General features: G+C 37.3%; 1 protein-coding gene and 2 pseudogenes across 3 annotated transcripts in view; 2 read left to right on the top strand and 1 right to left on the bottom strand.

Annotated features, from left to right (window-relative positions):
- LOC146482836 (uncharacterized) overlaps positions 1–3,001 on the bottom strand; it is a 66,519-nt gene extending 63,518 nt beyond the window's left edge. Inside the window, exon 1 of the mRNA XM_085106691.1 lies at positions 2,925–3,001. The gene's annotated coding sequence lies outside the window, so the exon portion shown is untranslated. The remainder of the gene's footprint in view (positions 1–2,924) is intronic.
- On the top strand, positions 1,465–2,302 carry LOC146482837 (uncharacterized; annotated as a pseudogene). The gene is made up of 2 exons (XR_014864035.1): positions 1,465–1,764; positions 1,865–2,302. The product of XR_014864035.1 is annotated as an uncharacterized LOC146482837 (transcript).
- Positions 3,002–3,950: 949 nt separating the features above from the next.
- On the top strand, positions 3,951–17,208 carry LOC146482835 (multiple PDZ domain protein-like; annotated as a pseudogene). The gene is made up of 11 exons (XR_014864030.1): positions 3,951–4,153; positions 4,816–4,907; positions 6,807–6,890; positions 7,511–7,637; positions 8,242–8,317; positions 9,232–9,262; positions 10,571–10,687; positions 11,299–11,413; positions 14,456–14,641; positions 15,509–15,637; positions 16,419–17,208. The product of XR_014864030.1 is annotated as a multiple PDZ domain protein-like (transcript).
- Positions 17,209–24,160: the final 6,952 nt, after the last annotated feature.

Here is a 24,160-nt window from a genome sequence, read left to right as displayed (position 1 = left end):
GTTAAATTTTACGGTTTGAGTCAACCTGCCCAGGAGGCATTGACTCTCCATGAGATGATGGTGAATTCCGAACTTCTTACACGGTAATGTTATAAAATTTCGTTGCACTCTTTAATATATTATTAAATGGGTCAAGACAGCTCGTATTTGTTAAATGGTAATAAAATGACTAAAAATGTACTCCAAAATTCCGATGAATGCATCATGAGGCAGCGTTTGCTTGCTTTCCAGACATGGTTGAGTGTAAGAAAATGAAGCCATGCAAGAACATTGCTGGAATCTGGAAGTGTGAGTGTCCACGCGGATTGAGCTGCAAAGGCAAAAGTGAGGGAAAGGAGTTGAATAAACATCATTATCATTTGAGTTTGTTTTAACTATTAAAATCTCGAATTCTTCTTAACGCCTTGTCTTTACAATGCTAACACATGTGTTAACTTCGTACGTCCAGATAGGAAAATCGATAGGTCGGCTGATGAATGTAATCCCGGCAAAAATTGAAAATTCCATGGCTTGTCTCCGTGCTAATTACCATAACGCCATAATTTGGAACCCGGGGAATCGATCCTCACGACACTAATTGATTAATCCTGCCTGTCAGTGTACACGTGTCAACGTCACTACATTTTGCTCACTTTTCTTATCCTCGTTGACAAGGGAACACACAAATAATTTTAGCCTGCATGGAACTATGACGCCATATCTATACAAATTAGGATTTGTGCAAACAGAGGTGTATCAGATCTACAGACCCACAAATTCACAATATGAAGTGACGCCATGCAAGACTGCATGTACCGCCCTTTTAATTAGCGGCAGCTGGAAAGCTATTGTAATATTGCAAAAATCTGTGAGCTCCTTCGACAATTATTACACATTAGTAAAGATTACGAATGTTTTAGTTTTGCCTGTTTTACCTCGCTTTAGTGCTTGGCGTCGACTTCCAGCAATAGAGTTGATGTTCGCGGGCGTAAATATATTTTTGACCCAACCGATACCCATGCCAGGGTCGTTTTTAACATGAGTTTTGAGAAGGGTCAAAAATATTTACGTCCAAGAACATCAACTGTATTACTTTTATAATGATTTCATAGGGCATTCGGAAAAGGAATCAAAGACAGTGCAGTAAGCACTGCTACTTTACTTAACTCTGTTTAACTTTATTTTTGTGTGTATTTATGTAGGTTACTTTGTTCTTGTGTCCCTGACCTTAACATTTAAATATCTTTTCTTACAGCTGGCTGCCTGGTATTTTTAACTTTTAGGTTATTTCGGGCAGCCAGCACCTCTATTATCTATTGTATGCATATATTTTTATTTTCTGTTGTAATAATAATGGGATGAAATAAAGTATTGTTGTTGTTGTTGTTGTAAGCGATATCTTGAACGCTGTCGGTGTCGCGTCAGTGTTTATTTCATTAGGGACCTGTAGCAAAGAGACTTTTTTAGGAGGGGCGACGGCGCGAGGAATTGAAGTTTTATTTCGAGGTCCTACATTTGGGGCGAAGTCGTCTAGGCTCGGCGCCGACCTCAAAAGTGTTGTTTTCAGGTGTGTAGAAAACGTGAGTAGATACGAGTCTTTTGTCCGCTTATACTCCTTTTTTTTTCCTTGCCTTTTAGTTATCGCAACTTAAGAGTAAATATCTTCTCGTAATTTAATTGAATAGCTTCTGGTATAAAACGTATTTTATTCATCGTATTTTAAAAGGACACATGTAGACTCAGACTGAATATGGCAGCATCTGATGATCTAGTGCAAAAATCCGAGTGAGTAAATTAAGCTACTTGGCCGAGGTTTTAGCTGCTTTGATTCTTCATTCTTATCAAAATTATGGTTTACCTCTCGTTTCCCGTTGTTTCACTCTAGGCCGATGGAGTGGAGCGAAGAACATAATGTGCTTTTTGTGAGAGAAATGATAGCAAGCAATGGTTTTGGAACAAAGAAAGGAAGTCCCGCTCGTGGACTGGCTTGGGAAGCAATAGTCGACAGCCTGAATGAAATACACTCTCCAAAATTCCAACTGAAGGATAAAAAAAAGCTCTACGAGAGCCGTGGAACCTTCTCCGAAAAAAAAGGTTCAGCAAAAAAATGAGCGAAGAAGAGAAGGCAAATGGGATTTCTGTGGAAGAGTTAAAGGAGAAGGAATCACTGATCAAGGAGTTAGTGGAGAGAGAAGATACCATACAAGCAAAAGCTGAATCAGCATCGAAACAGCAACTCAAGGACAACGAGACTGCAGAAGATATCAGGAAAAAAAGCCAAAACGTCGTAAGTCGAAGTACCCAGCCGTGCACGTGCATTTAAACGTTGTCGCATAGCTCAGTGCAGGTGCCTCCATGGGCGCACGGACTCTGGTTAGAACACGGGTTAGTGCAAGGTTGGTCTGGGTATACGCTGTAGCGAGGCCTAGGTAGACTGTGATATTTAACAATTATTCGCCTCAGGCTCAGTAAATATACATGGTCTTGAAAATCAATTCAGATAATTATTTGAAAGATATCTCCTATTCCTTGATTACGATATCATTTTTCCCCAATACTCTACTTCTAGTGAGCAACTATTTCCCGAAAAGACACTACATTCACATTGAAAGTTAACTAACTGGACCAGAAGAGATGTTTTCTCTGGGTGGTGTGGTCGTAGACAGGAGAAGGAGTGGAAATTGACTGATTTATGGTGATAACGCAAGCTGCTTCAAACTCGGCCACTCGAGAAAGATGTTGGGTTCGGCATTAGTTTTAATGGGAATCTTCCGAACAAATTCTAGGCTTGGGCTTAAGAGGAAACACTTTCAGAAATAGTCAATACGTAAGAAACATAATAGCAAATTTATTTAGCGCTGTTAGAAACACTGTAGAGCGGTCTGCGGCGTTCCACTTTGTACAGGTTTGTGGCCAGAATTTAGTGCCTATGGTATCATCCCTACCTGAAGGCGCGTGAAAATCACAAGCGCTAATTATAAGTTGACGTCAAAATCCAAGTTATTCCGCGCGATCATCAACAAACAACTAGGGAAAAAATTATTTATTTAAGAATCCTTTGTGGAATTAGAACACCTTTATGCACATAGTTGTCTATAAACGTTTAAAGGACTTCATTTGCTGCTATAACAACAACTTTAAAATTGTGTTTTCTGAAATACGTCGACAAACAGCAAAGTTGCAGTTACAGTCCTTTTGCCGGTTAGCTGGATAGTTTAAATTGCTATCATTGTTTGTTTGTTTGTAGTAGTTTGTCGTCCTTTTTTTGTGTTCGTCTACCGGTTTCAGATCAATTGACATACAAAGTTCTTTTAAACACAGCTGTTTTAAAGTTAGTACACCGTGTTCGAAAAGAAATAGAACAATTTCGGAATTTGGTCATTTTATGTAGCAGAAAAGGACCAGAAAGTGTTAAATTTAGGTTAAGCGTTCACATTCCTCAGTTAAAATTGTCTGCCATTTTAAATATTAATTTAAGCAATCCTCCTGAGCGAGCAATCTCACAAGTTTCTTATGAGCCGATACCAGAGCAGGACTAAAACGATAGTGTCAGGCATCTCAGTCTGGAGACTGGATTTCGAAATACAGAGAGCAATCGACTTTGCGTTTTATTTAAGTTTCAAGCAGATCACCTCTCAAAGTCAATTGCTTTGAATCCCTTGGTTGCTTAGCATGGCTAGTCTCGTCGAGCACTACAGCCAGCCTACAACTTGTTCTGATGGATATCTTAAATTATTGTTTGCCCCCACCCAGCCCCTTGATAAGAATTATTACCATTGCAAGGAACTAACACGCTTTCCACCTGCATAAGTCGAAAAAAAAAACCCTTTCATTTCATCTGCAAATGGAGACAGGTCAAAGCGTTTGAGCTCTATAGGCTGCAAACTATAATTAGATTAACAAAGTTATTGAAGTTGTCCAAACAAATTGGAACGAGATGCCAACGCTATACATTCCTTTGTAGACAAGACTACAATTTCGAACTTCCACATCAGGTAGCATCAAACAAAGGCGATTAACTTGTTAACGAACACGTAATTAACATTAACCGCGGTTTTAGCTAGAAAAGCTATTTGCCTCAAGCAACAAAAGTAATGCCCTGGAGGACTTATGTTGAAATTCTGTGCTGATAAAATTCCAATACCTCCTGAGCCCATAATGCCATCGACTAAAGGTATGCGTTTTAAAAAGCCTTATACATACTGTAGCTACAAGTACATAATATAGCAAACGCAACAACTAGAAGGTTGATTAAATTACTCTACACCATCAAAGATCTGATTCATTAATAGAGTGTTCGCCATCATAATGCCCAAAATTCCACAAGGTTAAGTGCACATATTATATTATAATCTCTAATAGTATTTCTTTTAATATAGTCCGTACGGACGTTATCTTCAGACCATAAAGTTATATGATTTCTTGCAGTCGATACAGTCCCGAACTTCATGTTCTTTGAAAACTTATTATTCGTCTTTATAAGTCGTCTAATAACTACTGTATTCTAGAAACTAAATCTAACCAAGTGCACTAAACTGCGTAGCAAAATTGATCTCGTTTAGTCAATAATTAAAGCCGAAGATGGCACACCTAATTAAAAGTTTACTTAGGAAAAAGTAAGGTCGGATGTTGAGATAGTTAAAAAACATGTTTTTTTTTTTATGAGATTAAGACAATTTTAAAAATTTTGTCTTCCTGAGATTAAGTAGTAAACTGTAACAAATTCCTTTAAAGACGATGTCTGATGGATGAGAAGACAAGACAAATTTTTTGGCCTTTCAAGTGCTATTGCAATTGATTTATGCCGACGTATGTCTCATTACTTTCGCCGTATAGAAAGTAAAGAATTCACAGAGACTACCATCACTATTGAAAAGGAAGCTGCAGGACTTGGTCTGGGTGTTGTAGGTGGATCTGATACCTTCTTGGTGAGAACAATATCAAAATGTTTAAACTCTTAATTATTTGGTGAAGTAGAAGGGGACTCCGAAGGGAGGCAAGCAATCGCGAGGGAAGTAATTTGCCATGGGTAATGATGGTTTATGTTACTTGCTACTCGATAACCTAGCTAAGTGTTTGCCTCTCTCTGGAATATAAATTAACAATGTCTTAGATATATCCATCATCAGATGCTTGGGAAGAAAATTATTTCCCTCCAGCATTTTTCCGATGTCTCAGGAAACAGGTCATAATAAAATTATAACTATTATTATGGGAAATTAAAATAGTTTGAAATCTTAAAAAAAAAAAACATGCCTGTTTCTACTAAAACTTAAGTAGGAAGCACTCAAGAACTTGAAATTATTATCGCCAGGGTAAGTGACCAAGAATTTCCTTACTATCAGTAAAGACAAAGGATTGTTTATGTAAGTTAATGGTGGCATCAGTCTATTTTCAAATACTGTTCTTAGTAGCTTCTTAACTTATTTTATCGTTTTTAATCTAAGGTTGTTTTTGCTTTAATAATGGTAATTAGTTGTTTGTTTTATTCACCAACTGTTAGCATTTACATCAATTTCCATTTAATTTTAGTCATGTAATTAGTTGCAAGAGTCTTCGCTCGCAATTTAGTATTCCATGTCTCTGATTCTGAACAAGGAGAAACCAATTTTAAATAACATGTATGTGACAAAAACAATTTTATCTGTTGAAACCAGCGCCAACAAATCGCCCGTCCATTCGAGACGACTCGGGAATCCAAAGGTACCGCTTTTCGCTTCTGTCAAGAAATTGAAAGCGTGATCTTTCGCGAATCCACAGCTGGATTAAACAGTTTCTTTAAAAAAAAAAAAAAAAAAAAAAAAAAAAAAAAAAAAAAAAAAAAAAAACTCAAGACAAAGTCATTGTGTAAAATAAGACAAAGTATATCCGACAAAACCATACGAGTAAACAATAAAAAATCTTCACCCCGACTGGCAAGTGAAATTGTTTACACGCTCGTTTAGCGACGTTAGCCTCAGACTAACTTCTCATCTCACACGATAATCATCATCGAAGGACTTGAATCCTGCGTTTGTTTATCTCGATGAGGAAGTAATAGTTTATATCACTGAATTTTGCTTTCGGTGGAAATAAGTATAATTATGTTTGTCTCATTGACGACTGACGAAATCGGCACTTTGCGATTCTTTTTTTAAAAACGTGAGTGTAAGACAACTAATGGTTTGGCCTGGTTATGTGTTCATAGCATCGGACTGAAAGCTAAGATATTCGTTCGTTAAAAGTCGTTAGTTGTAAACCGTTAGACAACCGTTAAACGGCTCCAGTCATCCGTTAGAACAAATTGGGCAACCGTTAGAACATTTTCTTCATCCGTTAGGAATACTTAGTTAGCCGTTAGAACGTTAGAACAAAGCGTTAGCACGCGTTGATCATCCGTTAGACACAATTAGATAACCGTTAGAACGTTAGGATAAAACGTTAGAATGCTGTGCAGGCCGTTAACTATCCGCTATCTATCCGTCCGTTAGCGACCGTTTAACGGATAAGCGTTAAGGTACGTTTTTCCGTGCACGGTCACAGTCATCTTTAAGTTTTGGATTGTAGCAATGCGTCTGTTCAATTAATAAAAAGGCCCTAAAGAGGTTGTCAAAAGATCACGTCTTCCACTCCCTTTCTTCTGAATAGAACGTTTATGCTGCTATTTTTCTCGATCACCAAACATTGTTATTTGTCTAAAAGCATATTTAGACTTGGCTTTTGATTAACTGAAGTGCATAGGAAATACATTATAAAAATTATTGTAGCTGATTAGCTTTATTGTGGCTTATTTTATTCGACTGCTACATTTTGAATCTGAAAATGTATGGTAATGAATTCTTTTGAAGGGAGGAATTGTCGTGAACGCCATTGATCCTGGAGGTGCGGCCGCTAAGGATGGAAGAATGGCCGTTGGAGACCAGATTGTTATGGTAATAATGCAACGACGTACCTTCAAGGCAACAATTAGAGCAGAAACCTCTTTATGGGTCTACTTCTCTCAAAGTAAAACAATAACGACATGGGTCTATAATTTGGAACATCCATTGCACATTTACGAAAGAAAAATACCAGACGTAGCTATCACACATTTGCAGCATCAATTCAACTTGCAAACCTTTGAAATTCCAAAAACCTTATTTTTATTTTTTTTTTTGGTCGAAAGAGTAAGGGCTTGGTGACTACGCTTTTGACAAACTGCTTAACGATTTAACATGCTGTTATTCTGTCTTTTAAGCATTATCAATGTATATCAGTGGAAAGAAATGGTTTCTTCTTATGCCCACTTTAAAACCAAATTGTAAAATATTGCATTGGAACCCTTTTAATTGATCATAACAATCCCCACCGCAAAGAAACATACGAAAAGAGTGGCTTTACAATAAGGCATTATTTGGAGTAGGTAGCTACATTAATGTCTTTCAAATTAACGGAAAGTTTAGTCACGCCCTGCACATGGCAGTAATTCCGCATTAAGTAAATGCGCTTCCCTATACGTTGTCTTTAAGTACTTAGGAATGCCACACACTAATAAGCTCATGCCTTTCTCCAGGTTAACGGCGAGAATGTGCGAGGAATGAACCATAAGAACGCCGTATCAGCCCTGAGATTGGCTTAATCTCCTGTCAAAATTACAATTCTACGAGAGGATCCTGAGCAGATTTTCACTTCAGTTGAGGGTAATTAAAAGGAGGATTAAATATTCTAATCTGGTCTCCTGGCTAATACTTCCCGTGTTTAGTTTAAATTTTGTAAGCAGCTGGCTAACTTCATTGTTTCCCTCCTTCCTCCAGCCTCATCTTCTCACCTACCCCTACCCCCACCCCGAAAAAATTAAAACGAGGCCATCACAGGCTTTCTATTCTCTCCTTACTATTCATGGTAATCTCGAATAAGTTAATCGCAGTTGTCATAACATAAATACCATGCATTGATGAAACAAAGCATCAGTCTGAAATACCCGTGAGGCTATGAAAAATAGCCTGATAAGTTGGCGGACTGACTAACTGACTGATCGACTGACTGGCTCACTAAATATTTGACTGGCTGACTGACTGGTTGACTTGGCGGCTTTATGGCTCACCAGTTGTTGATAACTGACTAGCATCATCCTCCCTTGCTCGCATATAACCAGGAAGAGGATCGAAATGGCTGGTTGGCCGGTTAAGCAACTCACCGACTCACTTTATGTCCCCATCCACCGATAGTACATTCGTTAAATCCAATATATATGATTTTTCTTTTCTTTTTCTCTACTTTTTTTTCATTGGTTGTTTCATGCAGAGCCATCTACAATCTTTGAAGTAAAATTAGCGAAGTCCATAACTGACTATATAGGACTCAGCATTCTTGCAAGGAAGTACGTCTTTGATGTAACTAAATAACAATGGTCTATAACATAAAATGATATGGCATTTATTATCCTAATTACAAGATAGAAAAAAAAGATTGTATGGCAACTCGGAAAATCTAACAGGCCATGGGGCGCTCAGTTGGCTATAATAAAACACGACTGAGTGGAATCATTGTTTTATTAAAACAACGAAGGATATTGTCAAATCTTGCTGATTTCCTTCTGCGTGACGACACCAAGACAATTTAATGGGCGTTGTTTCTTGCGCGTGGTATAACGGCCAATATTCTATGACCGCTAAGACAATCAGTTAGGGACATTTACTATTTGTCGTCTTTGTATTATCCAGATCACTTAGCTACAATACTAGCCACTGAATGAATAGTGACGCACATCAGATTTTATATCAGTCAGTGGGAATTTCGGTAGAGGACTGAGTGTCCAGTTACGAGATTTTAGAATAGTGAGCATGTCTGTGATTAGCCCAGAGGGGAATTGAATCAACGACCTTCCGTTTTCAGGCCATTTTTTTTCTTTGCTTTAAGCAAAGACAAAAATCAGTATCCTCACTGGGATCTAAGTTCTAAAATTTCGTAAAACCTGTCTAGCCACTAAGGTTTATTTAGTATTTTTTTTTTTTTAATGTGATACGCGTCGTATATCTTTGTAGAATCAACAATGATCTGTGTGACGAAAAAGGAACAGCTACATAAATAATAGGTATTAAGAAAGAGGTAGTATTCAGAAGCCATTGAAGAACTGACAGAAAAGGAGAAATGGTTCAAGCATCTGACCAGTGTAGAACTCGTGGGCTTAATTCTTTGTCTTACACTAAGGTATATTAAATGCCTCATTTCCCTTAGGAGTGTTGCCTGTATATTCCATTTAATTAAAACACACTGTTTCACGCTCTTTCCTAGAGATAAGAGAGGAGTGTTTGTCACTTACGTGGTGAGTACAGTTTGAATGTTTGTAATTGCTGTGGCCTTCTTTGGAGACAAAGGAAACCTTTAGATACCTTAAATTCTTGTATCCGTATGTAGGACTACGAATACAAAATTTGACATTAAGATTTTAGCGATGTACTTACAAGAGATATATCCCATAGAGTGTAATTTTTCTCTTTGTGAGCGACGGGCTTGACGCAGTTGTTTTGAATAAAGATAGGTATGCTCTTTTGTGATTCAAAAAACAAAACAAAAAAAACACGACATCACTTACGTTTCGAGGACTTAGCATCAGTAAGCGAATTGTACATCATTTTCCGGCAAAAATTACACTGGTTCACAAGTGCGCACTCTTTCTTTATTGGAAAAACTCATACAGTCATAGTAGTCCTTATAGGTGGTTTTGGAACGACATAGTAATATCTCATACCCTGATCTTCTTACTCTTTGTGAGAGATTATCAGTTTTTACGTTCAAATCAATGCAGAGAACCACATTCATAGAAGTGGAGAAGTGTTAAGATTCGTTTTTCATAAAGCTTACGTCTAGGCTCGTGCCAAACAGAGGTTTGAAAGATTGTGCGAAAATGGTAACGCGTCTCGCACCGGGCAATTTCTATTGGTCAAATTATTGGAAAATGTGACCGATTTTATCAGATGTTTTCTCCCCATCCTTAATAAACACACATGTTTCCAGAAGCCGAAGTCTAGACCTTCGTGTGACTTGTTGAGTTCCAATCGTTACTAGGGTTTTGCCCCTTATAGAACGGGTTTTTAATTTGTAGGGTTTTTTTTTTTTTTCGTTAATATAACAAAAGAGTTGATTTTCGCGGGAAAAATATGTTTTTAGCCCGACTTCTGGCTCATGAGTTCTGGGTGCGGATGAGGAAAATGAGAAAACTGGTCATGGTTTCAACAGCTTCTTATACCAACGACATAATCAATACTTAACAAACTGAATCGGGGCCCGTTTCTGGAAAGTCCCAGTAACCTCCCGGGCCCGATATGTATATTTTAAATGATTTTGCGCTGATTACACGGTGATTACAGACACGCTTCTTGGTCAATCTTTTCATATAGTTATAAGATTTTACAACTTAGTATTGAAAGCTAGCAAAAAATGACTTACCGTTTTTCGAGAAACGCGCCCCTCCCCACCCACCTCCAGAGTTCGAGTTTTAAAGTACTGGAGTTAACATATTGAACATGATTCCGGTTATTAATATTAAAAAGCAAAACAAACCAAAAAAAAATTCTCACACTCCGCAACTGGATATTTTTTTTGTTCCTGTATTTGACCTTACTATCTTTAGTCGGAAGACGGCATTGCCTACAAGGAGGGCTCAATTCACCAGGGAGACAGAATACTGGAAGTTAATGGCGTAAATCTCAAGAAAAGTAGTCAAGAAGAGGCCTGTAAAGCCCTAAGAGTGAGTGGCGGAAACATTTACTGGCTTATAACGGCCGAAATAGAAGTGACGGAACACTAGTTTATTTGGTTGTACACGAAAAGGTTTTATTCTTGTTGTTTTATGTTTGTAGTGATGTTCGCTTTTTAATCAAAAACTTTTTACCTTCAAAAAAATAATAACTTTATTTTGCATTTCCTCGTTATTCAATTCATGAACACATTTATTTCCCTTTTTAGTAACAAAATTCCAGATTAGAGAGTTTTTAAAAAACTTTTCCTTGAAGGATCGAATAAGCCGATGGAGAGAATTTGATGGACACACCCACGGCGTAGTTATGTAATAGACGTATTTCGATATATTAAAATTCTACCTTGGCTACGAGACTGGCTTATGGGAATAAAAAAAAAACAACTTATCTGAAACTTAATGTAATTTATTCCCCTAAGAGTCGTCACCAAGTATCCAGTGTCAAAGAAATTGTAATAAGACAGCCACGTGACCCTCTCCAATCACGTGAAATATAGGCCACCGGAGAATCAATTTATATCGAATATTTGAGATAAACGCAATTATATACACTGTGAATTGACCTAAATGTATAGTTCCTTTTTCTCACATTTAATTTGTAGCGCACTTTCGGAACAGTCGTGCTGAAGATTGGACGCATTACATCACTGTACTCCTCTCTTTATTCGTCCAAAGCTAAGGCATCTTATATCAACTACGCATTGGAAGAAGATGGAGGTAATCTTAGACCATATTTGCACGATTTCACAACTTGTTGGTAACGCATTAAAGCTGGTCCCTTGACCTGGGCATTCAATTTAAGCGTCAGTAACCGCAAAGATCTAGAATCACCACGTGACAAACTCTGATCATTAGTTATGGAATCAAGTACAGCAGCATATCATTTAACATTTTTTTCCGATAACACTAGAACAAAAAAACACTTTCAAACGTCAAGGGAAAATGTTGATTTTCACATGTAGTGTCTTTTTTTTTTTTTGTTTTTTTTTGCTTTTGCTTCAACTTTTCGGCGCAGTTTTTACCATACAGAAGAAAAAGTATGTTGGACAGTTTACTTGATGTGATTGTTAATAGAAATAAAAAACGATTTAGAAAGTTTTGCCATGCCTCATGTTAAAATTTGGGGTGGGAGTTCTATGGAAACATGATTTTTTTTTCTCACGCCACAGGATGAAAAAAGCTTTGTGCTGTGGTGTTGATTCATCAATACAAGAAGCGGTCAAATCCAATGCATTACTGTTATTTAACGTAAACAGATCTATGTTCCGCCGATATAAAACAATTAGCTGCCCGACTAGTTCATTATAGAGTGTTTGTCTGTAGACTTGCTGTCTTATCGTCTCATAATAGTCACACTGATTATCCTCTTCATTTGTAACAGTATGAATATTCTTGGCAGTCGAAGATGTTATCCTGTCTGATATGTTTAAATCCGTTAATGTGTAAACAAACGTCTAAAAAGTGACTTGAATTGCTCTAGCAAAATCCAAAAAAAAAAAGGAAAAAAAGAAGAAAAAGAAAAAAACTTATAAGTAGAACTTCGGTTGGTACTGCTAAAAATTTGAAGGGAAGAGTGCTGTCCATATTAGGATGTACTAGCCTCAGTGTGGATGTTTTTCAGTCAAAAATATATAACATGTCATATTCCTGTTCCCGGCTGTACCTATGAAATATTTTCCCTGTTCATTTTAAGGTAAGGTTTATTCAAAGCGGGAGAGCTGGCATGGATACTCTTCTTTAGCACAAAATGGCCAAAATATATCCACAATAGAACGTCCCAAACTGACAGCTAACTATGTAGCATGGAAGCTATGAATAAATCTTGTAACGATTGTGATACGATATACATGCATCCCAAGACGAGTTGGGGGACAATCGTGTTTAACGCGATATTCCGGGCATTCTTTTTATTCCATTACTTTAATTTCCTGATATTAAAGTCATCCTGAACGATAACTGCAACCATTGACCCAGTTTAAATGTATCTTATCTGTTCGTTAATCAAAGGACGGTAGCATGAAAAACTCTTCCACCTTTCCGATTTCCAGAGATGAACAGCTAACCTTCTCAGAGTAGCATCCCCTCCAGATTAGCATCACTTCAATAACCTAGTTCATATGGAAATTAATTGCAATTCTCGTCCTATCATACCTCTCAAATAATTGTAACAAGAGAGGATGAAGGTAAGAGAGGTAATCCCCCATATAGGCCCTATTCCCATCGTAATCCCTCTGAAGTTATTTTTAGATCTTCCGCCAGATCCAGTGTCCCAAGAGGGTTAGGTGATAGCCAATCATATATCCTGAATTTTACCCGCGTTGACAGCTGAGCCGATTCCCACGCAATGCTACGCGTCTTTTTGCGAATTGATCCCCAATGGCGGAACATGCATACAGAAAGCGGTGCCTGCATAAGTTTTGTGGACGAATGCGAGTTTAAAGTGGTTGTATTTGGACAACGCAGATTGGAAAAGAATCCCTCCGGCAGGATTTGTTTTAGAGCCAAGCTGTGCGGAAATTATGCAAGAATATTTCAATACAATTAGGTGGGGAAAATTGAAAGCCGTGATTGAACAGACAAATACAAACATCTCAACCTAGGCACGAATTTCGATATTTTTATCGCAGTGCGTACAAAATCCCTACAGTCATTGAAATCTACGTTTTATTTACTTTCTAATCACGTATGTAGTCAAGAGATTCGTTGGAAGAAACACGAGAACAAATCTTTTTTCATGCAAGAGTGTTACATTTAGCCGTCGAAACATTGAAAGCCGCGATTAAACAGACGAGTATAAACATCACAACCCCCGGCAAGAATTTTGATATTTTTTTTTTATCTCAGTGAGTTCAAAATGCCTTTGGTCTTTGAAATTTACATTCCATTAGCTTTCTTATTACGCATGTAGTTAAGAGATTCGTTGGAAGAAACGCGAGAAACAAATCTTTTTTTCATGCAAGAGTGTTACATTTAATAGCTGTCGAAACATTGAAAGCCGCGATTGAACAAACCAGTATAAACATCACAACCTCCGACACGAATTTTGATATTGTTATCGCAGTGAGTACAAACTTCCTTCAGTCATTGAAATCTACGTTCCATTTACTTTTAAATCACGTATCTAGTTAAGAGATTAGTTGGAAGAAACGCGAGAAACAAATCTTTTTTCATGCAAGAGTGTTACATTTAGCTGTCAAAACCGCGATTGAACAGACGAGTATAAACATCACAACCTCGGCACGAATTTTGATATTTTTATCCCACTGGTCATTGAAATCTACATTCCATTAGCTTTCTAATCACGCATGTAGCCAAGAGATTCTTGAAAAAAAGGCGAGAAACAAATCTTGGCTTTTATATGCAAGAGTGTTACATTATATTTGAATTAAAGCCGCGATTGAACAGACGAGTAAAAAGATCACAATAGCGGCACGAAAATTTTGATATTTTTGTCACAGTGAGTTTAAAATCTCTTCAAACATTCAAATCTACATTCTATTAGCTTTCAAATCACGTGTATTTCTTAGAGATTCGTTGGAAGTAACACGAGAAACAATTTCTTTTATGGAAGTGTATGATTGTGATTAGCCGTTGTAAAATTAAAAACGGTGAAAGACACGTAACGCGCGAGGTAACATTATCCGCGAGAAAATCGATACCTCCTAAAAATAACTTCAGCGGGATTACGATGGGAAAAGGCCCTATATGGGGGATTACCTCTCTTACCTTCATCCTCTCTTGTTGTAACTGTTTTAACAGAAACTAGCAGAGAATTCCGTCGCTGGAATAGCTTTGGATATGAACAGAAGAAGAGACGAAAAATACCACGCGACGTTAACAACCCAGTGCCCACAAGACGACGGTCAGTCAGCTGCCAGGATTACAGCCAGGCCTCGTGCTATGACTTGGAGCTGGAACGGCCATCTTCTGAACATGACATTAGACGTAAAATATTCTTGACTTGTAGAAGCTATTAATAATTGTCTTTAACAGTGGTATTGCGATGCATATGGGCGACTAATGCAGGCAATGATTCATCAATTCATTATTCTTTATTTAAGGAAGCATTGTGGTGTTATGGTTAAGTTACCTAGTTAATGTGCCGATTCGTTCGAAGATAGGATGATCAGTTGTTCGAGGCTAGGCTAGGTTGGTCTCTATAGGTCGGTTTATTTTCCTTAGAATTCACAGTGCAATGAACTAACTGCTTTATGCTCCAGACACCACAATTATTCTCTTTGGATGCATTTTAACTAAAACGTTTTTTTTGTTGTTGTTTTTTTTGTTACTTTCTGCGTTATCCATCAAATGTTCAAACTAAAAAAAAGTCTTTTCTTGACTGACTATGTCTTAAATACTGCTAAAGAGACTACTGCCATTTCAAACTCAAGCCTGGTTTTGCTATGGATGCTAGCAGAAAAGCTCGGCTAAGGGTGATCAAATGGTTTGACCTTAACGTTTCAAGAACATGCATGTTTTTTCTTTCTTGTATCGCAAGCAAAAACCAGGTTTGCACGAATGCATACAGCATCACAAATTGGATGACCTGCTCTGATTATGATAGATTATGAGTTAATACAGAGATTGTTGAGGAGTTTACCACCCAGCGGTGTGTATGCTATAAGCAACTTAGAGAAAGTGCTTCATATTCAGTAAAAAAAAAAAAAAACAATGCATAATTACCTCAACGCGAAAAAAAACAACAACAACAACAATACATATTCTTAAGAAAAGTCCCGTTATAACCTTTTTGCGTAAATTTCGTTTACTTTAAATTGTAGGCTACTTTATATTTTTCTTTTCTATGCGCAGGGAACAGCCCATCCAGGAACCAAAGAAGAAATGGCGAGTCTGAGGAAAGGTTTAGATATGTATATCCAGAACGAATTGAACTCTCCTTCGAACGTGATAAACAAAAGCAAGGATCCTATCAGAGAGAAGGTATGATGGAACAAATTCGAAACTGCATCCTTGAAGTACACTAGAGCCCGCATTCGCAAAAATATGCTAAGTAATGACGTACTCGTAAGATTTACCTTAGGTGATAACTATTACTCACGAAGACCTCCAAAATTCAGATTGTCTTAGTCTTCTCCAACACATAACATGTGCTAAGTTTTTAAGATATGTACTAGAAAACAAATTGAATCAATGAGTTCTCGCCCTTGTTGTATATGACAAGCCTAGAACACGATTTCTTTAAATTACACCTACACCTGGTCGCTCACGACGCATAAAGTTTCGTGGGATTTTTAATACATGGCTCACTTTCTACGAAAATCGTGGGCGTTGAAAATTGAATTACGATAGCTGTGTACGTTTTTTCCCATCATTCGAACAGAGTGTGCCAGAGAAGTTGTACATGATAGTGGAATGTAAAAGGTTTACCGTCTTAGTAAACTTTTACATAGGTCTTAATTTTTTTCGTATCTCTTAGGATATATATCTTAGAAGGTTTTCGTGAATACGGCCACAGTTTTGTGTAACTTCGCCCCACATGCTAACAACCACGTGATGCAGTTTCAACTTCCATGAATTCGTTGCGAATAATGTGCAGGGTACTCAAATACAAAAAAACCCTGGCATTTTAATATAATTTCAAAAAGTTGGACCCAGTTTTGAAGTTCTTCTAAAAAAAATCTTTAAGCACTACTGATAGGAAGCTACTATTTGATAGTTTCTTTTAACATGCAAACCTGATTTATTATTTTTTTTCTAACAGATTATGTTTAATAAGGTTATTAAGATGCTGTAGAGCTGAAAATAACCAGCTGGGTGGAAGGATCCTAAACGCAGGATGAATTGTGGAAGATTAACACTTCAGCAAGCTTATTTACTCAGTTTGATCAAGTGATTTTTTTCCCATGGCGTGGCTCCATCTAATGTAAAAAGTAGAATATAGCCGAAGAGACATTCAACCTATTCCGCAGAGTCCTTTATTTCAAATGTTCCTGTTAGCGTTGGGGATTATGATAACCGACTACCATTTAAACCACACTTATCAAACAACCGTACCTGATCTATCGATGAATTCAATTAGTTCTTTGCTATCCTTTTAATTTGGTTTCAGCCCTTCATAACTTGAGTAGAGTATGGAAGACTCGAAAATGTGAATTCGCGTCTATTACACTTTGTTGAAGAGATTACATTATCTGTAATGTTACTGCGAGATTCTTGACAACTTCACCGCTAATGTTATATTGCGTTGTAAATTTGTTGATACTTGCAACTGGGATGGTCACTTGTATTCTCACTTTGATGATGATGATCATAATAAAAAGACAGTTGAAAATAGAGGAGACAAAATCATTTTAACTTTTGCGGAATTCAGACCAATGGTTTTGGCGCATGGCATTGTATTCGGTATCTCTTACGGTCATGTAATCAAATTTATCAAGCTCAAGTTTTATTTATTTATTTTTTTATTTATTTATTTATTTATTTATTTATTTATTGATCTATTTATTTATTTATTTATTTACTTATTTATTTATTTATTTATTTATTATAGATTGTTGGGCTACCTGCAGCTACTTTATAGTTTGACTCACAACTTCCACTGAGTCTTTTAGTATCTCAGTTTACATAACTACGATACCCCTACATGTTTCGACAAAGAGCAAGAAAAAAATGCATGGCTGTCAAAGTCATAAAATAAAAAAAAAAGTCACCAAGTGTGGCGATGTTTCCTATAATCAAAACAAAAACAAAAACAAAGGGTCATGTATGTTCAGTGTATGTTTAGTGTACGGTTACTTTGTACCATGTTATCGCCCATGATTATGGTTTTCTTTTCAGTATACTATAAGGCTGTATAAATCTGCTCTTTTTTTTAATTATGTTGAGCTGGTCATATAATATATTTCTTTGAAATACGATAGCACAGCCAGGGGAATTATTGGGACCAATGGAGGGCATTATGAGAGGAACGGACGGAGGTCAGACACATTGCTTCGTGACGCTAATAATATAACAAAGAAAAAAGTTTTTCATAAATGTATTTTTCAATCGTTGACATGGCAATACTCGGAAAAAGAAAATCCGAGTTCTCCTAACAGGATTTGTTGTAATAAAGTCTACGAGTCCTCACCTTCTACGTTCGTAACGAATGATCAGTGATGGATTAAGAATAGTAGATCAGAAAATATTTTGATCGGGTTGTGTTGCAATTTATAAACGCATGGATGGGTGATTGGCGCTTTTAGAAGTCAGTTGAAGTGATCGTATGCAAATCGTCTTCTAGTTTGCGAGATTGAAGGAATTTTCGCGCGGACAAGGATGTCCTTAAGGGACTTTTCCTTCCTGTACGAGACAATCGGTGGCTGGTTAAAGATTTTTTATAGCTTTGCTGCTGAATGATGTGCCAGTGTTTCATGAGAATCTTTTTGAGATTCGGTATGGCCCGTTTATAGGTAGTAACAAATGGTAAATTCTCTTTGTGTTGTTTTGTTGCAAAGAGCCTCTTTCTGTTGTTGTACTTAACGTCAGTAAGCGTTTCTTGAACGAGCGTTAAAGGGTGGCCTCTTTTACAGAGTCTGTGTTCAAAGTCTCGTTTTGTACAAAGTTTTCTCTGACTTAGTCCTTAAAAGACGTAACGCTTCTCCTTTTAAAAAGCCCTTTTTATAGTTTAAAAGATGGCAAGAGAGAAATGTGTATATTGAAAAATTTCTGTAGGCTTGAAATGTGTTTGTAAGTCAATGATTTTATGAGTTGAAATACGAGGTCCTTTGAAAACCTACCTCAGTGTCAAGAAAAAACAGCGCGCTCAGATGACATTTCACAAGTGAACTTGATTCTAGGGTGGAACGTGTTAGCAAAGTTAACAAAATTGCAATTGAAATGTTCCACAGTGAAAAGATGTCATCACTAAATTGTTTCCAAACCAAAGGTTTACAGGGGCTAGCCATTAGCAGTCGTTTTTTTAGGTCTGTCATAAAATTAACAGAGAAAGCAACTGCTGTCTTAGTTCCCATGGCGACGCGATGTGTTTGTATGAAGTGTCTTTCGTTAAACTTGAAAGAATTATCTTCGAGTATGATCCGTAAAGTCCTCGTAAGTTGTTTGTGGGAATTGGTAAATTGTGCTCATAGTGATCTTCGTAGTGTCGACAAATAATTTCAATCCCTTCTGTTTCAGGGATGTTTGTGTAAAGGGAACTTGTATCAAAGGTGGCTAAAACCACATCATCTGGGATTTGCGTGTTTTCGATGAAGTTTATAAAATCGGTTGTGTCTTTCAGATAGGACTCGTGTTGTTTAAACTCGTAGACTTTATTAAAATCTAAATTAAATTCTTCAGAATTCTTGAGTCGCTAGCTATTCGTGCTCATGCCAGCAAAAAAATCCCGTTATTCTCTTTTATATCTGATTTTCTTTCATTTCGTGTAGGCGTTGCGGAAATCTTTCCCCCGTCACACACAATTCGGAAAGAAAAATTTGATTTCTTGTTTGATTTTTCCTTCCTCTTGACATTTCAGTAATTTTGTGAAATACGTCACTAACCTTCAACCAACTTCGCAACAAAGTTTGCGCTGTCTGATCTTTAATTTTGCGATCTTCGAGTAATACTGTGTTAGTCTCATTAAAAAAAAAAAAAAAAAATACTGTTTTAGCCCTCCACTTAAAATTCTTCAAAGAGGAGGTTTTCTTCCTGTTTTCAATACACTGGCTTAATAACTCGTCATCATTTGCCAAGGCTATCAAAACCAAAGTTAAACAAATTTTCTTAGGTTGTCAAGAGTAAACAAACAATATAAATTTCACAATGTGCAATCGCCAATTTTTGAATTTTATTTTCTGTTGAATTTTATTTTCTTTTATTTTCTTAAAATCACCGGAGATACGAGTGTTCTATAATTACACACTCAGATACTTTCACGGCTATATGTCAGCTCTTATTCTAATACGATGTATTTAAAAAATAGACTCTATTTTGCAGTGCATCTTTATAGTGCACAGATGACGCCAAGACATGTAAGGAAACCTTTGTTTTTACCACGTTGAAGAAGTATGCTACGAGCCGCAGGAGAGTAGCGTGTCTGACGTTGTTACCACGTTTTTACGTCGTCTGCGCGTTATCAGAGTATAGACCACCGGCACACCATTTGTTCTGTTCAATAACCGAAACCTGACATTTCGTGAACGAGCACCACGCTGACTGAACTGAGCCAAGAAATTTCAAGCAAACTAGACTGTTGCACACACACACAATGGTGATTCTCTTAATAAGAATATAATCCGAAAGAATTTCCAAAATAATCCTTTCGAAAATAACTTTATTCCCTAAGGAATTTTTGACCCCAAAATATTACAGCTTATAACCCATCAAATATTTTCGCTCGCGCGCGATTGGTCTCAACCCCTCACGTGACCGAATATACCCCGGCTAAAACTGGGGAATATCCGAGGATATTCCCCAAGTGATATTCCCCAATTTCAAAAACTTCAAGGCGTGTCTTGTTTACAATTAAAATGAATGTCAAGATGGGGGAACGGTTTGCTTTTGTGACAGAAGAAGAGATAAGCCTGCTGGTCGATAAACCAGTACCTGAAAATAACATACGCTCTAAACGTTTTTGACGGTAAGCTGTTCGTAAACGAAATGTTGAAATACTCAAGCTCGTATTTGCGACATTTTCTCTTGGTTTGAACTCTGTTTAACAGTCCTTGAATTAAAAATGTGGTAAAACTGAAAAATATGAAAGGCGAAAAGTTTTAGCCCATCTCATTTAAGAGTATTTATGGTTTTCTTTCAGTCTGGCGAAATGAGAAAGCCACCAACAAGCTATTAAACGAGTTTTATTAATAAGCTCGAAGCTCGCTCACTCGACGGCAAATATTACTGTTGTAATTCAATGAGAGCAATTCGTGCTGGCCTGGATATAAGGAATTTATATAACGAAAACATAAATTTCAGTACCATTACTGACAGAGTTCAAACAGGTAAAATCATGCTATCAATGCTCACCTCGTCGAGATCGCTCGCGAACATAAAATCTCGTCCACGAAACAAAAACCAGCCATGATACCCCGAGATGTCTACATTCTCTACGAAGAGAAGCAGCTTGTCCTACTCTCGAGCAACGAGTTTAATCCTCAGTGATTGTGAGCAACTTCGTTGCTGGCTCCATCCAATGTCAAGTTAGCAAAGAAAGCGCTTTGATGGAATCCAGCAAAAACAACCGGTGGCGTCGTATTCGACTGCAGGTTCAGCTCCGATTTCTTCACAGGTCGTTTTCGGCTAGCAAATTCCACAATTGTATTTTCGATATAAAGTGCTGCTCTAATTGAAAACGAGATAAAGGAAGAGAACGACAAAGCGCCGGCTGTTTCGTTGACGGCAGTTTACACTTTTTACGGAATGCGATACTTTACAGTTTTTCGCTTTCAGTGATCTTTAGCTTGTTTTTGAGAGGTAGTGAGATTCCCTGTAACCTTATCCGCCACTTGTATCTTGCTTTTGTCTTTCACGGAATCAAACAAGTTTACTTTCCTTTCAAATGTTTTACCTTTTCCCCAAACAAACGCTTTCGACCTTAAGCGAAATCTGACGTGGAGATTTTGGAAACCAACTGACAAACTTTGACGTGATTGACATATGACAGAATGGCAGATCCTGCCGATTCCCGCGAGATTCCCGCATGTTGCGAAAAATATTTGAAGGATAATAAACACAATAGCCTCCATTTGACTTTAAAAATATGCTCAGATATTTGTCCTTGGACATTTTCTGCTCCTTGAAGCTCACAGTTTTCCTCGAGCTTCGCTCTTGGAAAACTGTTCGCTTCGCGGAACAGATAATGTCCGCGGACAAATATCTGAGCATATTTTCATGCCAAATGGAGGCTATTGTTTATATATCAATCGTTTCAATACGATTTTCAATTGTGATTAATTGCTTGACCGTTACTAGATTTCTATGGGCAACATTTTTTACCGTTTTCACCTGGTTGACGCCACTTGCAACGCTCGTTGTCGGAGTTTTCATTGGAGAGTTTTACTTTCCTGCGAAAATTTGCCTTGTTTGTCCGCTACTCGCCAAAATATCCAGAAACAACTTACAAAACTTTGTTGACCAGGCTGGACTCTAGACTCTGATCACTTGCTCCAGTAACACCACTCAATGATGTCATTCGTGCGTCTGTACTCTAATCACAATCTCCGCTACACTATATAATCAAAGGGCGATTTTTATGGAGGGGGAATTGGGTCAAAAATGTCATCGGATCATTTCCTATTCTATTGGATCGCAATACATCCTATCGGATTAAGTTCTTCATATCACTGGATCGGACAGCATTCCATTTGATCATGTTCTTCTTGCTATTGGATTGAGTATCATTCCATTGGATCGCAACTAATTTTATCAGGTTAGATGCCATTGGACCGTAACTCATTTCATCGGGTTAGATGCCATTGGACGGTAACTCATTTTATCGGGTTAGATGCCATTGGATTGTAACTCATTTTATCGGTTTAGATGCCATTGGATCGTAACTCATTTCATCGGGTTAGATGCCATTGGATCGTAACTCATTTCATCGGGTTAGATGCCATTGGATCGTAACTCATTTCATCGGGTTAGATGCCATTGGATCGTAACTCATTTCATCGGGTTAGATGCCATTGGATCGTAACTCATTTCATCGGGTTAGATGCCATTGGATCGTAACTCATTTCATCGGGTTAGATGCCATTGGATCGTAACTCATTTCATCGGGTTAGATGCCATTGGATCGTAACTCATTTCATCGGGTTAGATGCCATTGGATCGTAACTCATTTCATCGGGTTAGATGCCATTGGATCGTAACTCATTTCATCGGGTTAGATGCCATTGGATCGTAACTCATTTCATCGGGTTAGATGCCATTGGATCGTAACTCATTTCATCGGGTTAGATGCCATTGGATCGTAACTCATTTCATCGGGTTAGATGCCATTGGATCGTAACTCATTTTCAGTGGCGCATCGTGCAAAAATTGTTTCCCAAGGTGCTTTGCAAGCGGCATCAAAAATGGCGGCCCTGGTACAGGGACAAAAGCAAACTGCACAAGAGCTAATAGAAAACAACATACGAACAGTACTACTTGATGTTATAAACCGACTAAATTCAAATACAGGTCTTAATTACAGCTTGTATCAGGTGGAAGGGCTATGCTCGCTGGTTTTGAGGCTGGGAGGAATGTTTGAAGCAACGCTTCTTCCAAACTTGCTTCAAGCTCGCCATCTTTTATCACTCATAATGAATGAAGATTCTTTTGACCTCCACAATGCTGATAGAGCGGTGATAGCAACTGGGGCTAACGGAAGGCCAAAATTAGATATTAGCAGAGATTAGCTAAAGTACTTTCTAGAGAAAGGTTTCAAGGGCGCTGACATGGCGAAGATGCTCAGGGTTAGTGACAAGACAGTTTACAGAAGACTCCAGGAATTTAGAATCCCAGTTCGCGTGAGTTATTCAAGTATTCAATTAGATGGTCTCCATGTTTTTTAACAGTCTGGTCGCTAGACTCAAAAATTTAGCGCGGCAGGCTTTCCACTCACGAATAACAGGGTGAAGGATTTTAAAGCTGTTGAGTTCCTTAGTCTGAAGCTCTCTGGCGTTTCCTTATCAAGCTTATCAAGCTTAATAAATATATTTAGCCAAGCCAACGATCGGAAGTCGATAAGTGTCATTAGGGGGAGCAGGGATAGCACAATGGTGAGAGCTCTTACCGCTCGACGCCGTATATAAGTTGAGTTTGCTGTTGGTTCTCGTCCTTGCCCGAGGGTTTTTCTCCGGGTTCTCCGGTTTTCCTCCCCCCACAAAAACCAACATTTCCAAATTCCAATCCGATCTGGAATCCGAGGGCCACAGGTTTGTCAGTCGTCAGACTGTTAAGTACCACCCTCGTTGAACAAAGTTGATTTATTTTATTATTATTATTATTATTATTATTATTATTATTATTATTATGATTATGATTATGATTATGATTATGATTATGATTACTATTACTATTACTATTACTATTATTATTATTATTATTATTATTATATTATTATTATTATTATTATTATTATTATTATTATTATTATTATGATTACTATTACTATTACTATTATTATTATTATTATTATTATTATTATTATTATTATTATCATTATTATTAGTATTATTATTATTATTATTATTATTATTATTATTATTATTATTATTATTATTATTATATTTTTTAATGAAATTACGTGGCCATGGAAATGTGACGTGAGCCAGTTTGGAAAAAGCTGTTCCAACCCGGTCAAACAACTGCGCATGGGTTAAAATTTTCTTCAAGTAATTTTGTTAAAGAAAATTTCAAGGGAAAAAAGTAATACCGATAAAAGAGGATAAGGTTCTTTGCTTGTTGTCTTCAACTTCTACCTATTCGTGGCCTTTTCATGTTAGTGGACATAAATTGAGCGTATTTTGTTGTAAATTTTTT

Source organism: Pavona decussata, unplaced genomic scaffold (genome assembly GCF_977016875.1).
Source record: "Pavona decussata unplaced genomic scaffold, jaPavDecu1.1 SCAFFOLD_42, whole genome shotgun sequence".
Taxonomy (NCBI): domain Eukaryota; kingdom Metazoa; phylum Cnidaria; class Anthozoa; order Scleractinia; family Agariciidae; genus Pavona; species Pavona decussata.
The sequence above is the reverse complement of the archived record's forward strand: the minus strand, read 5'-3'. Positions and strand labels throughout refer to the sequence as shown.